Raw genomic sequence first — 12,793 nt, 5'->3', positions numbered from 1 at the left:
CACATTTATCCCTGAATGCTTAATTCACATTTTTTAAGTCAGAATGTATAACATCAAGCTCTTAAGGTTATATTCCCCCAGGATTGCTCTTTCAGTCTTTCCTAACACAGTAACTGAAAACCATTCTTCTGTTTGCTCAGATGAAAAAATGTGAATATCATCTTTGACTCTAAGAAAAGCAATGGCTAGCAGAAGGCTTGCAATCTGTTTGCCATCTTAACCTATCTGAGAAAGAGATAACCCCGTCAGAGAACTTTATAGACATGTCAATGAGAATCTTAGAAAATGTACAAATAACATTCATAAGTGTTAGAATTGCTGTCTATAGATATTTTTAGCAGAATATGACTGGTCTGTCTAGAAGTGCTGATTTCAAAAAACCTACCTAAGCAACAAAACAAAAACTTGGAATTTAGTCATTCATAAGATATGGTCCCATAAAATAATATAATTCAAGAGACATAAAAAAAACTACTTTCTAATTTAAACTATTGTCTCTTATACAAGAAAAGTACTACAAATAATACATAAAATTCTCAAGTTAAATTAGAAACAGAACATATCCTCATTCATGAAAAAAATTTTAAAAAGTTTTCACACCTCTTTAAGGGAAGAGTGATTGAACTGTGTTTAGCTACTACCTGTATCCATGAATTATTTGTAAATGATACTTAGTCACAGCTATAATTTAACCTGACTCTAGTTGGACAACATGACGCTAATTTTGATCTTACTCTCCATTACAGTTAGTGTATGCCCTCATCATATATCTGCTTTTCCACTTTCATTCAATCATCAAGTCTCCTGGACTATATTATGAGTTTTCTAAGTGCCATCCATTATTTTTCTTTCAAACATGTCTTTATACTCACTGCACAGTATTGTTGTAATTTTGAAAAGAATGTTAATGGATCATGCTGATTCTTTAAAACATCCTAATGTTTTCATCTCTTCCAGTGTAGAGGCAAAAATAGTTCCAAAAACCTACAGAGTGACACGTGACTTTCAATTCCTTCCCTTTCACTTCTATGACCAAACTTTCTACTGTTCTTTCTCTCACACTATCTGATTCAACAATACTAAAACTCCTGTTTACCAACCATATCAGTGATTCTCTTATGCCAAGGGGTTTACACTTGGATTTTTGGATGAGTTGCTTAGAGTGTCATTTCATTAGGACTTTAATTGTCTCTTGCTCAGAAAGTTACTCTTTAGGAATTTAAGTAAAGTGACAATTCCTTCTTCAATATTTCCTCTCTACTTACCCTGCTTCATCTTACTTTTTCCCCTGTGGCAATAATAACTATTTAATTTACCATGTATTTCATCTTACATCATGTTTCCTTTCTGCCACTTCTGCTATAATATAATCTTCCTGAAAGCAGGAAATTTTGTTATTTGCTAAATTACTGGTCATTATTTCCAGATTATAGAAAAATGTCTGATACTTAGAAGAATTTCTATGTACTTGGATCTAAAGCACACTCTGTGAAGGTGTTGATGAGTTTAGGTTAATAGCCCATCATGCCTTGAATATTCAGACTTCAAGCAAACCACCAGGCTATGACCAAGTAAATTCACTTTGCTAATTATTACTTCCAATCTCTTCTTAGGGACCTGTGGTATTTTTATTAATTTTTTTTTCTTTAGAAACTCTAACCACATTTTGAGAGGATAAGTGGTGCTTGGAGATTACTCCTGGTTCTGGTTTTGCTCACTCCTGGTCAGACTCAGAGAAACAAGTGAAATGCTGGGGATCAAACTCGGGTCAACTGTATTCAAGGCAAACACCCTTCCCACTGTATAATCTTATTGCCTCCACCCATCCATATTTCTTATGCTTAAAATTGAAGCATTTGTTAGTGCTGATATCTGATAAAAAAGGTTTGAAGATGCTTTTCAGTGTCTTACAGGATTATCAGAAATTCACAGTCTTCAGAAATGTTTATTACACTGGTTCTATTACACTTTTTATTTTTTTCTCTCATGCATCCATTAAAGACTTTTATTTGAGGGCCACTATTTGAAGGACCAGAGCAACAGGATGAAACCCTGAGCACTGCCTGTGTGACCCCAAAACAAAAACAGGAAATATGATTTAATTATTTCAGTAGTACAATTACTTAGTCAAAATTTCTAAATTATGATACATAAAGGCCCTCCCGTTGATCATTGATTTGCTCGAGCGGGCCCAGAACGTCTCCATTGGAGACTTTGTTGTTACTGTGTCTGGCATGATCAGTGAAAAATTTCTTTTCTTTATCACTTGTTATTATTATTATTATTATTACTATACCCAGCAGTGCTCAGGGATTACTCTTATTTATTATTATTATTATTATTATTATTATTATTATTATTGCTATAATCAGCAGTGCTCAGAAATTACTCTTGGCTCGGTGCTTAGGGGGAGTATATAGCTCTGGTATCAAAGCTCAGTTGCTTGCATATAAAGCATATGTTCTGACTGTTGAACACCTCTCTAGAACTCAACTGTTTCATTTTAATCAGTTCCTTTCCAAAGCCATCAGCATAAAAAGCTGATTGTATAATTTTCATAGAATCTTTGCACCTAATTGTACCTTTACCTATATTCCTTTTTATTTATATTATTCAGATGACAGCATGACAAACACACCGATTATCACCTTGTTTTGTACACTTCATATGTTTTGGATATTTCTCTATATCAGCATATATAATTCCACCTTCAGTGATTTCCAACTACCTCATTCTTTTATATATCTGCATATTATGCTACATACATATTCTATAATAGTTCAGGTCAGCTAGCAATAGAAACAGAAGAAAACTGCTTCTTTCTAATAAAACTATGATTTTTCTTCAGAGTTCCAGGGATCAAGGCCCAAGCCTCACATATGCAAAGCATATTCACTGTCACTGAGCCATGTCCCTGGCCCTTTAGGAGACATTTTTAAACTATTTGTTCTTAATGACTGTTTTTGTAGACAAGAGGAGAATCTCTATGTGACACACAGTGATATAATTGGCCTTCCCATGAAAACAAATTACAAAGAAAATAGAAAAATAACTTGTATTTAAACAGCTCCCTCAAAAAAGCTGGGGTGGCCATACTAGTAACCGACAACATAATTTCAGGTAGAAAAAGATTAGAAGGGACAGTGAAGGCCATTTGCTATTCATCAAGGGATACGTACAACAGGAAAAAATCACACTCTTAAATGTATAGGCACCTAATGAGGGAACAGCTAAATATTTAAAATGACTACTAACAAATTTTAAGAAGGACATTGCTAATAACACAATAGTAGCTGGAGAATTCAACATCACCTTATCACCTCTGGATAGATCAACAAGAACTAAACTCAACAAGGAAACATTGGCTTTGAAAGAATAAATAGAAGAGAAAGGGCTTATAGACCTATACAGAGCTTTACACCCCAAAAATAAAGAATACACATTCTTATCCAGTGTGCACAGAACATTTTCCAAAATAGACCATGTGATAGGTCACAAAAAATACTTCAATAGAATCAGGAAGAAAGAAATAGTATCAACCATCTTTTCATAGCATGATGCACTGAGGATAGTAGTGAATCACACACAGACACGGTGAACCAAATCAAACACCTGAAAATTAAACAACTCAATGCTGAAGAACGAGTGGATCAGAAACGAAGTCAAGGACAAAATCAAAAGAAAAGATAAAAATCATATGATCATGTCAATAGAGGCAGAGAAAACATTTGACAAGATCCAGCACCCGTTTATGATGAAAACTCTCACCAAAATGGGGATAGAAGGGACTTTCCTCAATATAGTTAAAGCCATCTACCATAAGCCTACAGCAAGCATCATCCTCAATGGGGAAAAATTGAGAGCCTTACCCCTAAGATCAGGGACGAGACAAGGATGTCCACTCTCTCCACTACTGTTCAATATAGTACTGGAAGTACTTGCAACAGCAATTAGGCAAGAAAAAGATATTAAGGGCATCCAGGTAGGAAAGGAAGAAATCAAGCTCTCACTATTTGCAGATGATATGATACTATACTTAGAGAACCGTAAAACCTCTACCAAGAAACTCCTAGAAATAAGAGACTTGTACAGTAAAGTTGCAGGCTATAAAATCAATACCCAAAAGTCCATGGCTTTCCTATATGCAAATAGTGAAATAGAAGAAAGTGTCATGAAGGAAACAATCCCTTTCACAATTGTGTCCCAGAAAACCAAGTACCTAGGAATTAGCTTAACTAAGGAAGAAAAGGACCTGTACAAAGAAAACTACAAAACACTATTTCAGGAAATAAAAGAGGACACCAGGAAATGGAAAAATATCCCCTGTTCATGGATCGAGAGAATTAACATTGTCAAAATGGCAAAAGCACTGTACAAATTCAATGAGATCCCTATTACGATACTCATGACATTCTTCAAAGAAATGGAACAAACACTCCTGAAATTTATATGGAACAATAAGCACCTACGAATAGCTAAAGCAATTCTGGGAAAAAGAAAATGGGAAGAATCAGCCTCCCTAACTTGAAACTCTACTACAAAGCAGTAATAATTAAAATAGCATGGTACAGGAACAAAGGCAGAGCTGCAGACCAATGGAACAAGGTTGAATATACTGACATCTCGCCCCCAGAATATGATCATCCAATCTTTGAAAAGGGGGCAAGAAATGTGAAGTGGAGCAAGGAAAGCTTCTTTAACAAATTGTGCTGGCAAAACTGGATGGTTACATGCAAAAAAGTGGGCTCAGATCTGTCCTTAACACCAAGTACAAAAGTAAGATAAAAATGGATTAAAGACCTCAACATCAGACTGGAATTCATAAGATATATTGAAGTCAAAGTTCGCGAAACCCTCCATGACATTGAAGCTAATGGTATCTTCAATGATGTCACGCCACTGGCTAAGCAAGTGAAAACAGAGATAGACAAATGGAACTACCTTAAACTAAGAAGCTTCTGTACCTCAAAAGAAAGAGTGACCAAAATATAAAGACAGTCTACAGAATGGGAAAGGATATTCTCTGAATACACATCTGACATGGGGTTGATATCAAGGATATACAAAATAGTGGTTGAACTCCACAAGAAGAAAAAAACCAACTCCATCAAAAAATGGGACAACAAAATGAACAGAAAATTTCTCAAAGAAGAAATCCAAATGGCTAAAAGGCACATGAGAAAATGCTCTACATCATTAAACATCAGGGAGATGCAGATCAAAACAGCAATGAGATATCATTTCACACCACAGAGACTGGCCCACATCCAAAAGACCAATAGCAACCAGTGTTGGCGGGGATGTGGTGAGAAAGGGACTCTCCTTCACTGCTGGTGGGAATGCCGACTGGTTCAGCCCTTTTGGAAAACAGTATGGACGATCCTCAAAAAATTAGAAATTGAGCTCCCATTTGACCCAGCAATACCACTCCTGGAAATATATACCAGAGAGGTAAAAATGTATAGTTGAATTGACATCTGCACTTGTTTGTTCATTGCAGCACTCTTTACAATAGCCAGAATCTGGAAAAAATCTGAGTGCCCGAGAACAGATGACTGGTTAAAGAAACTTTGGTACATCTACACAATGGAGTACTATGCAGCTGTTAGAAAAGATGAAGTCATGAAATTCATATACAAATGGTACTACATGGAAAGTATAATGCTAAGCAAAATGAGTCAAAAAGAAAGGGCCATACAAAGAAAGACTGCATTCATCTGGGGAACATAAAGTAACAAAATAGGAGACTAACACCCAAGAATAGCCTAGATAAGTACCAAGAGGATTACTCCATGGTTTTGAGGACAGCCTCACACGCCAGGGGAAAAGGGAGCTCAGATAGAGACGGGGGCACCAAATAAAGGATGTTGGGAGGTTCCTCTCAGGATGGGAAGTGCGTGAGGAGAGTAGACTATAGATGGAACAGGATTGCCACTCAATGTCTCTTTTGCAAACCACAGCACTCAAAAGGAGCAAGACAACAAAAGGGAATGCCCTGCCACATAGGTTGGGTGGGATAGGGGTATGGGAGGGGGTGGGAGGTATACTGGGACTGGTGGTGGTGGATAATGGGCACTGGTGAAGGGATGGGTATTCGATCACTATATAACTGAAACCCAAGCACAAAAATTTATAAGTCTACAACTGTACCTCATGGTGTTTCCCTGATAAAAATTTAAGAAAAAAAGTAACTTGTATCAAATATTTGAGTTGATTTATTCTAAGATCCTGAAAACTGGCTGGTGCTTATTTTGTTGGTAGATGTTTAACGGCATGATACCAATTCTTAAACTAGATATAGCTAATGCTAAAATATGGTCTCTAGATTAAGACTATAGATTCGAATTCAATGTTCTGCAGACTCTTAGGAAAATGATTACCACTAGATAAAGAAAGCCAACTAGTAATAGTACACATTCAATCTATAGATTTGGCACAGAATTAAAAAACTTCATTATGATTCAAGATCAGCTCCTAGGTTCCGAGAGTATTTTAACTTCTTTATGATTGGTAGCAATTAATATGTTATGGAATTGTACCCACTGCATATTAATCCAGGGAGCCGGAAAGTTTCTGGGAATGATGCAGCAGTTCTTTTGCTTCATGGTTATTGCTAAGCCTCTTTTCTTTAACAATCCAGCAGCACGCAGCTATTGAATACTGAATATGGACAAAGCACCCTGACCTTGAGTATTTAATTATAAACTACAAAAATGAATTTAAAACATAAAATGCATACTGAGAATATAGAACAATAAATAGACCTTTTATGTAAATGAAATCCATGCACAGAATAAAAGAAAACAAAGTGCCCTGAGAACTTTTACAAAAGAAAGTCCATCAAATTCACTAGTATTACCAATCAGGTTGAATCCAAGAATATGGAATGATATTAGGGAGCTTGTAAAATTTCTAAATAGGAATTTGGAAGAAAATGAATTTAAGAGTGAGGTGAGGGTCAGTGACAATGTTATAAAGGATGAGTAATATTTTGAAGAAAAATTAGATGAGAATTTTATTTATTGGAATAAATAGCATTGATCTACTTTGGCTTACAATATGATAAAATTGAGAGCAGAGTTAGAGATTGTGACAGAAGTTAAGGTACTTGTTAAGGTACTTAACAGAGGTTACTTGTTCAAACCCCATCACACAAGGTCCCCCAAGCACTACTAGGCATGACCTGGATCATCAAGCCAGTTGTGGCCTAAACTCACCCCCTGACCCTGGCAAATATTGGAGAGTAGGGCTGGAGCGACAGGACAGCAGTAGGGCAATTGCCTTACAGGCAGCCAACATGGCCAACCCGAGTTCGATTCTTCCACCCCTCTCGAAGAGCCTGGCAAGCTACCGAGAGTATCTTGCCCACAGGGCAGAGCCTGGCAAGCTACCCGTGATGTATTCGATACGCCAAACACAGTAACAACAAAGTCTCCAATGGAGACGTTACTGGGCCTGCTCGAGCAAATTGATGAACAACAGGAGGACAGTGGACAGTGGACAGAGATTAGTACCTATATAATTACATAACCCTGACAGCACTTACTAACAATGCCCTAATGTCATAACACCACTAATCTGACAACTTTATACATTTCTCCCCCTTCCCTTCCAGTAATCAAAATAATTTTTAGAATCTAAATATTATTGTTGTGTTTTGTCATTTCATTTTCTGTGGTCATATATAACTGAAACAGAGTGTGTGTGTGTGTGTCTGTGTGTGTGTGTGTGTTTTGCTTCCTAACGCCTTAGCATAATAACCTTAAGTCCTATCCATGATGCTGCACAGATAAAATTTTAATGAGGGTCAGGATGGTCAGACAGACAGAAGACAGACAACTCTGCCTCAGACTTACAAGGCATTACTCTGGCAGTGAATTACATCCACATTATAGACAACATCTGGATAGACATTCTGGATGAAGGCACTTCTTGAACATGAGATATGTTATGTGAAAGGAAAGGTAACTTAACTACTTTAACCAAAATATAAAATTTATATTTGGAGTTTTGAGGTATCAATGCCATAAATGCACAGTGTATACTATATAAATTGCAATAGGTTTTAGTATCAAGTTTCTATATTTGACATTATCAACCAAAAAAATCACCTATCAGAAAAGCTGAGTCTATCATAAGAGTCTAGCAAAAAAAAAATAGTGTAACAATAAGACATTTTAATCTTTTTTCAAACTGTTCAAGAACAAGAGCAGCCTATGTGGCAGTGAATGAAACCTTCAACAGTTACATACATTGATGATTTGATGTGAAAACCTGATCAAACGCTTAAAGTTTTCACAAATAGTCATGCATGAATACCGATTCGGTCTATCACTCACTGCTTATATACATTTCTGAAATAAGTATATCAAACCATGAGACTGTGTAATATGTTAATAGCCATAACTTTAGAAGTATCACAAAATCATCTAAATTATAGAATAATAATTAAAGGGCCAACATTATGCTTGTATTTCAATAATTTTGTTCTGCAGAATATATACTTGAGAAGCTGGAATGATAGTACAGCAGTTAAGGCCATTTGCTTGCATGTGGTCAACTCAGGTTGTATCTGCTCCAGGAGTGATCTCTGAGCCCAGAGCCATGGATAAGCCTTGAACACTCAGAGTATGACCCAAAAATCAAAGCAAAAAGGGAATATATGTATATATATTCAAAACATACTCTTGCTTCTCCTGGAACATTCTTTTCTCCCATCTTTATCTTTAGTCTTTCCCTAGAAATTCTTAAAGCCTGTATGCTATACATATTCTATGTTAAATCCTTCTGTTTTATATATATATATATATATATATACATCATATATATATATCACTGTATCACTGTCATCCCATTTTTCATCGACTTACTCAAGCAGGCACCAGTAACGTCTCCATTTGTCCTAGCCCTGAGATTTTAGCAGCCTCTCCTTACTCATCTTTACCAATGGTATCGGAGGTTCTTTCAGGGTCAGGGGAATGAGACCGTTTATTGTTACTGTTTTTGGCATATGGAATACATCACAGGTAGCTTGCCAGGCTCTGCCATGTGTGTGGGATACTCTTGGTAGCTTGCCGGGCTCTCTGATATATATAAATATATATATGTATATGCATACATATATATATAAATTTCCCTCTATGGTTTGCTGCCTGCTGTCTGAACCCCATCAAATATGGTGCGGTAATTATGAAAAATGGGTAGAGAGTGTCTTATGATGTGTCCAGGGATATGTTCACTCATATGTGAGGCTCGACCTGAGCATGTGGAAAGCGGCCTGGAGCGTGGCGGTGTTGGGTAGTGGAGGTCAGCTGCCGGGGTTGGGTCTCTTGGGGCAGGGAGGACTCTCACTGACCCCCCTCTGGAGCACCCTGAGTGAAAACAGCCTGGCACATTAAAAGATTTGTGGAATATGGCATTAAATGTGTATCTACAGTATTAAATTGTGAACCATCACCTCATAATTTACTGCTAACACAGAAGAGACTTTAAGTCAGTGTTTTTGGATGCATAAATTAAGCACTCTTGGTCTTTGGTCCTTCTCTTCTTTTGTAAGAAACTGGAATGAAAAAGTGATGTAAGACAAGCATTCCCTAGGATGCATAAAAACTCAAAGGAATTATCACTTCAAGAGTTAAGATAATAGCAGAGATGAGACTCTTGAGTTTTGCCATAGATGTCCTGTGTAATTTATTCATTAACTTGTCTCAAACTCAAGGCTATTAAGAAGGCTAAATACCAGGAACAAACAGTCACTTGAAGGAAAAGTCCAAGGTATTTGATTAGTAAGAGAGTAGCCCAGTGGTGGCTCAACTTAACTGCATTCTTTTTATTGCTGCAAAAGAGTGAATTAATATTTCTGAGAGTTGTCTATAGGGGCAAATGGATTTTAAAGTTTGGAAAAGAGCTAATTGATTTATTCACATAATAACCAAAAGGAAACTGTTACATATTTTAAAATACTGGTTTCATTTTCTAATATTTTTGAAAATAGTCATCTTTTTGGTCTTTTAATTTAGGACTTCGAGCTAAAGCCATAAAAATATACTTTAATATTTAATTAAAAATAGAAAATATGATATTTCAAATAGAAATAGTTATTTAATATCTTATATTGTTATTATTAACTATTGATGCAAGAGCAGTAAGGGCAGGTTTTTGTGTTGAATCAGCTGCTGAGAGGAGTTTAGTATAAGACTAAGTTATGTCTTTTTTGCTGGCGGGAGGGGGGTTATAAGAAAATTTAAGTACTAATGTTTTTTAGCAAGTGATAGAGCAATTACAAAGTATCAGAGCTTTTTCATTTGTTTCCCAGAGCTGTCCTGTTCATTTGGGGGCCACCTGTGTTGCTAAAATAAGGTTAGGATTTGGAACCCCCATTTAGGATATTGGGGATGGCTTAAACTTTAGTAACGGCACACTTGACCATTGGAGAAGCACAGCCTGTACGCTGAGACCTATGGACTGAGAAAACTGTGAGTTTCCAGTGTAAAAGAGAGTACTTGAAAATTGCAGGAATGTTCAGAATGTAGGGTGGTAATAGCTAAAATGGAGTCATTTTTGCAGCTGACAAGGGAAAACTAAGGCTTTCTCTTTCATTATTACAACATTAACAACAATAACTAAATTATATTAATAAAATATCTTGGATTTATGCATTTTGCTTTCACATATGTATTATTACACCAGACAGAAAAAATAAAGTATTTTTATTTATTTATTGCTTTTTGGGTCACACCTGGCGATGCACAGGGGTTACTCCTGGCGGTGCTCAGGGGACCATATGGGATGCTGGAAATCGAACCAAGGTCGGCCGCGTGCAAGGCAAACGCCCTCCCTACCCGCTGTGCTATCTCTCCAGCCCCAGTATTTTTATTTTTTAAAAATATTGAAGTTCTTCAGTTTTGTAAATTCAAGGTCTATTTCCAGTTACCTCCAGCTCCCATATTTTATAAGTTAACTTCAAAAAGCTGTTTTTTCAGAAGTACTGAACATTACTAAAGCAATGTACTTAAATGACTGTACTTCACTAAAGCAAATCTTACTAGAATATATGATAAATTTGTGTACTTCTTTGAATTAAGTGTCATTTTTTAATACATATGACAAATTTTAAAGAATTTTGCACCACTTCATGAATTTAGCAGCAAACTAAATAAATTACCTAATAATCAATGAAATAATCAAGTTACTCAAATTACGGTTAATCATTTCGCTGAATCAGAGATTATGATAGACAGTCTAATAAGCATATTAAAAAGCCTATAATTACTTCTTTGGGATCATTCTCTTCTTATTCATCATTCTTCAAAAGATCATTTTTTTTCTCACCCCAAGAATAAATTAGAATTGACAAGTGAATTTTGAGTTCCAACAACATTAACAAGAGATGGATAGTCTAATTCAACTTATAGCTATGTATTTGCAATATATTCAAGAATTACCAATGCTCATACAAACAAAAATACACATGTGGGTAAAAACATATAAAAACATGTGGCTTTTATTTTATTCTTCACAAGTTAAAATATTGTGGGTCCCACTGTGACTCACTTCAATGATAGACAGCTGGACCAGCCAAATCTAGCCTTATCAAGAGAAGACTATACAACTCAAAGAACAAAAACAGTGGAAGAGAATTTTCTCCAAACATCCTACCAATGACATAATATACAAAAGCCACATTTTTATATAGCATCACAAATGAAAGTCAACTGATCATTTTCAGACACTTGTTTACCTAACTGAACAATATATATATATATAAAAAATTACTCTTGTCTTCTATTTTCCAGTACTGATAGTTTGGCAAATAAAGCCATAGTTTTCAATCTGTTAAATTTAAATTGACAGGAGATGAGAATGTATTTTCAAAACTTCATTTTCTATTCTGAAAATTCTTACAGGCTTTTAGCAAGAACCATTAAATTGTTCCTGTAAGGCTATTGTGACACTAAGTGGAAGCTATTCTCAGAAAAAAATCCTCATGCAAAAGAGCAAAATAGTATTTCTAAAGCAATAAAGCCATTGCAAGTGTCAAACAGAATACTTGAAAGATAATCAAATAGCAATTTCAACTTTTCCCTCTGAACTAGTTATATCTTGAACTCTCTATTTCTCTTCTCTCTCTCTCTCTCTCTCTCTCTCTCTCTCTCTCTCTCTCTCTCTCATTCTCTCCTTCCCTACAATCCCAAAATTTTACCTAAACTTCTTCAGTAGTAATCAAGTTAATTAAATTATGATATCTCAGATTCTAGTCCAACCACACTTTCTCACTTGGTTTACCCATTTCTTTTACCCAAATTTTGCTGATGCTCTTCTTTGCTAGAAAAGGAAAACACAATTTCCGGTATACTTGCATGTAGAAACAAGAGACTTTGATAAAATGTTATTTCTTCTCTTTTCAACAAAACATATGCTAGCTGGTTTTAATTTTTTTCTAATACTGTAGGATCTAAACATACACATGCTAATTTTTCTGGTTATAAAATTAAGAATTTTTTTGATGCAATTACAATAACTAATTCAAATTAAAACTTTCATAAAAGTTTTTATGTCTAAGCACTTACATAGTCACTAGATTTGCAGTAAAATTCATCTCTTTTAACAACATATATCATTTTTCTTCATTTTTACTAAATTTTTCATTGAATTTTATAATTCCATATATAATAGATCACTATCTTTCTACAATGACATATTCCTGTTCCAAGAAATACAACTGATAGTCTTATTTTTTAAAGCATTCTTAGAGTAATAAATACCTTTAAGAAAAGTGTAATAAATTTTATCA

The 12,793-nt window shown here is 35.4% G+C and overlaps 1 protein-coding gene across 1 annotated transcript in view; it reads right to left on the bottom strand.

The window, feature by feature from the left end:
- Positions 1-12,793, bottom strand: part of B3GALT1 (beta-1,3-galactosyltransferase 1) — a 644,281-nt gene that overhangs the window by 386,192 nt on the left and 245,296 nt on the right. The gene's annotated exons all lie outside the window — the stretch shown is intronic.

Source organism: Sorex fumeus, unplaced genomic scaffold, assembly GCF_029834395.1.
Source record: "Sorex fumeus unplaced genomic scaffold, SorFum_2.1 ptg000009l, whole genome shotgun sequence".
In the NCBI taxonomy this organism is placed as follows: domain Eukaryota; kingdom Metazoa; phylum Chordata; class Mammalia; order Eulipotyphla; family Soricidae; genus Sorex; species Sorex fumeus.
This window is presented reverse-complemented; position numbering and strand designations above follow the sequence as displayed.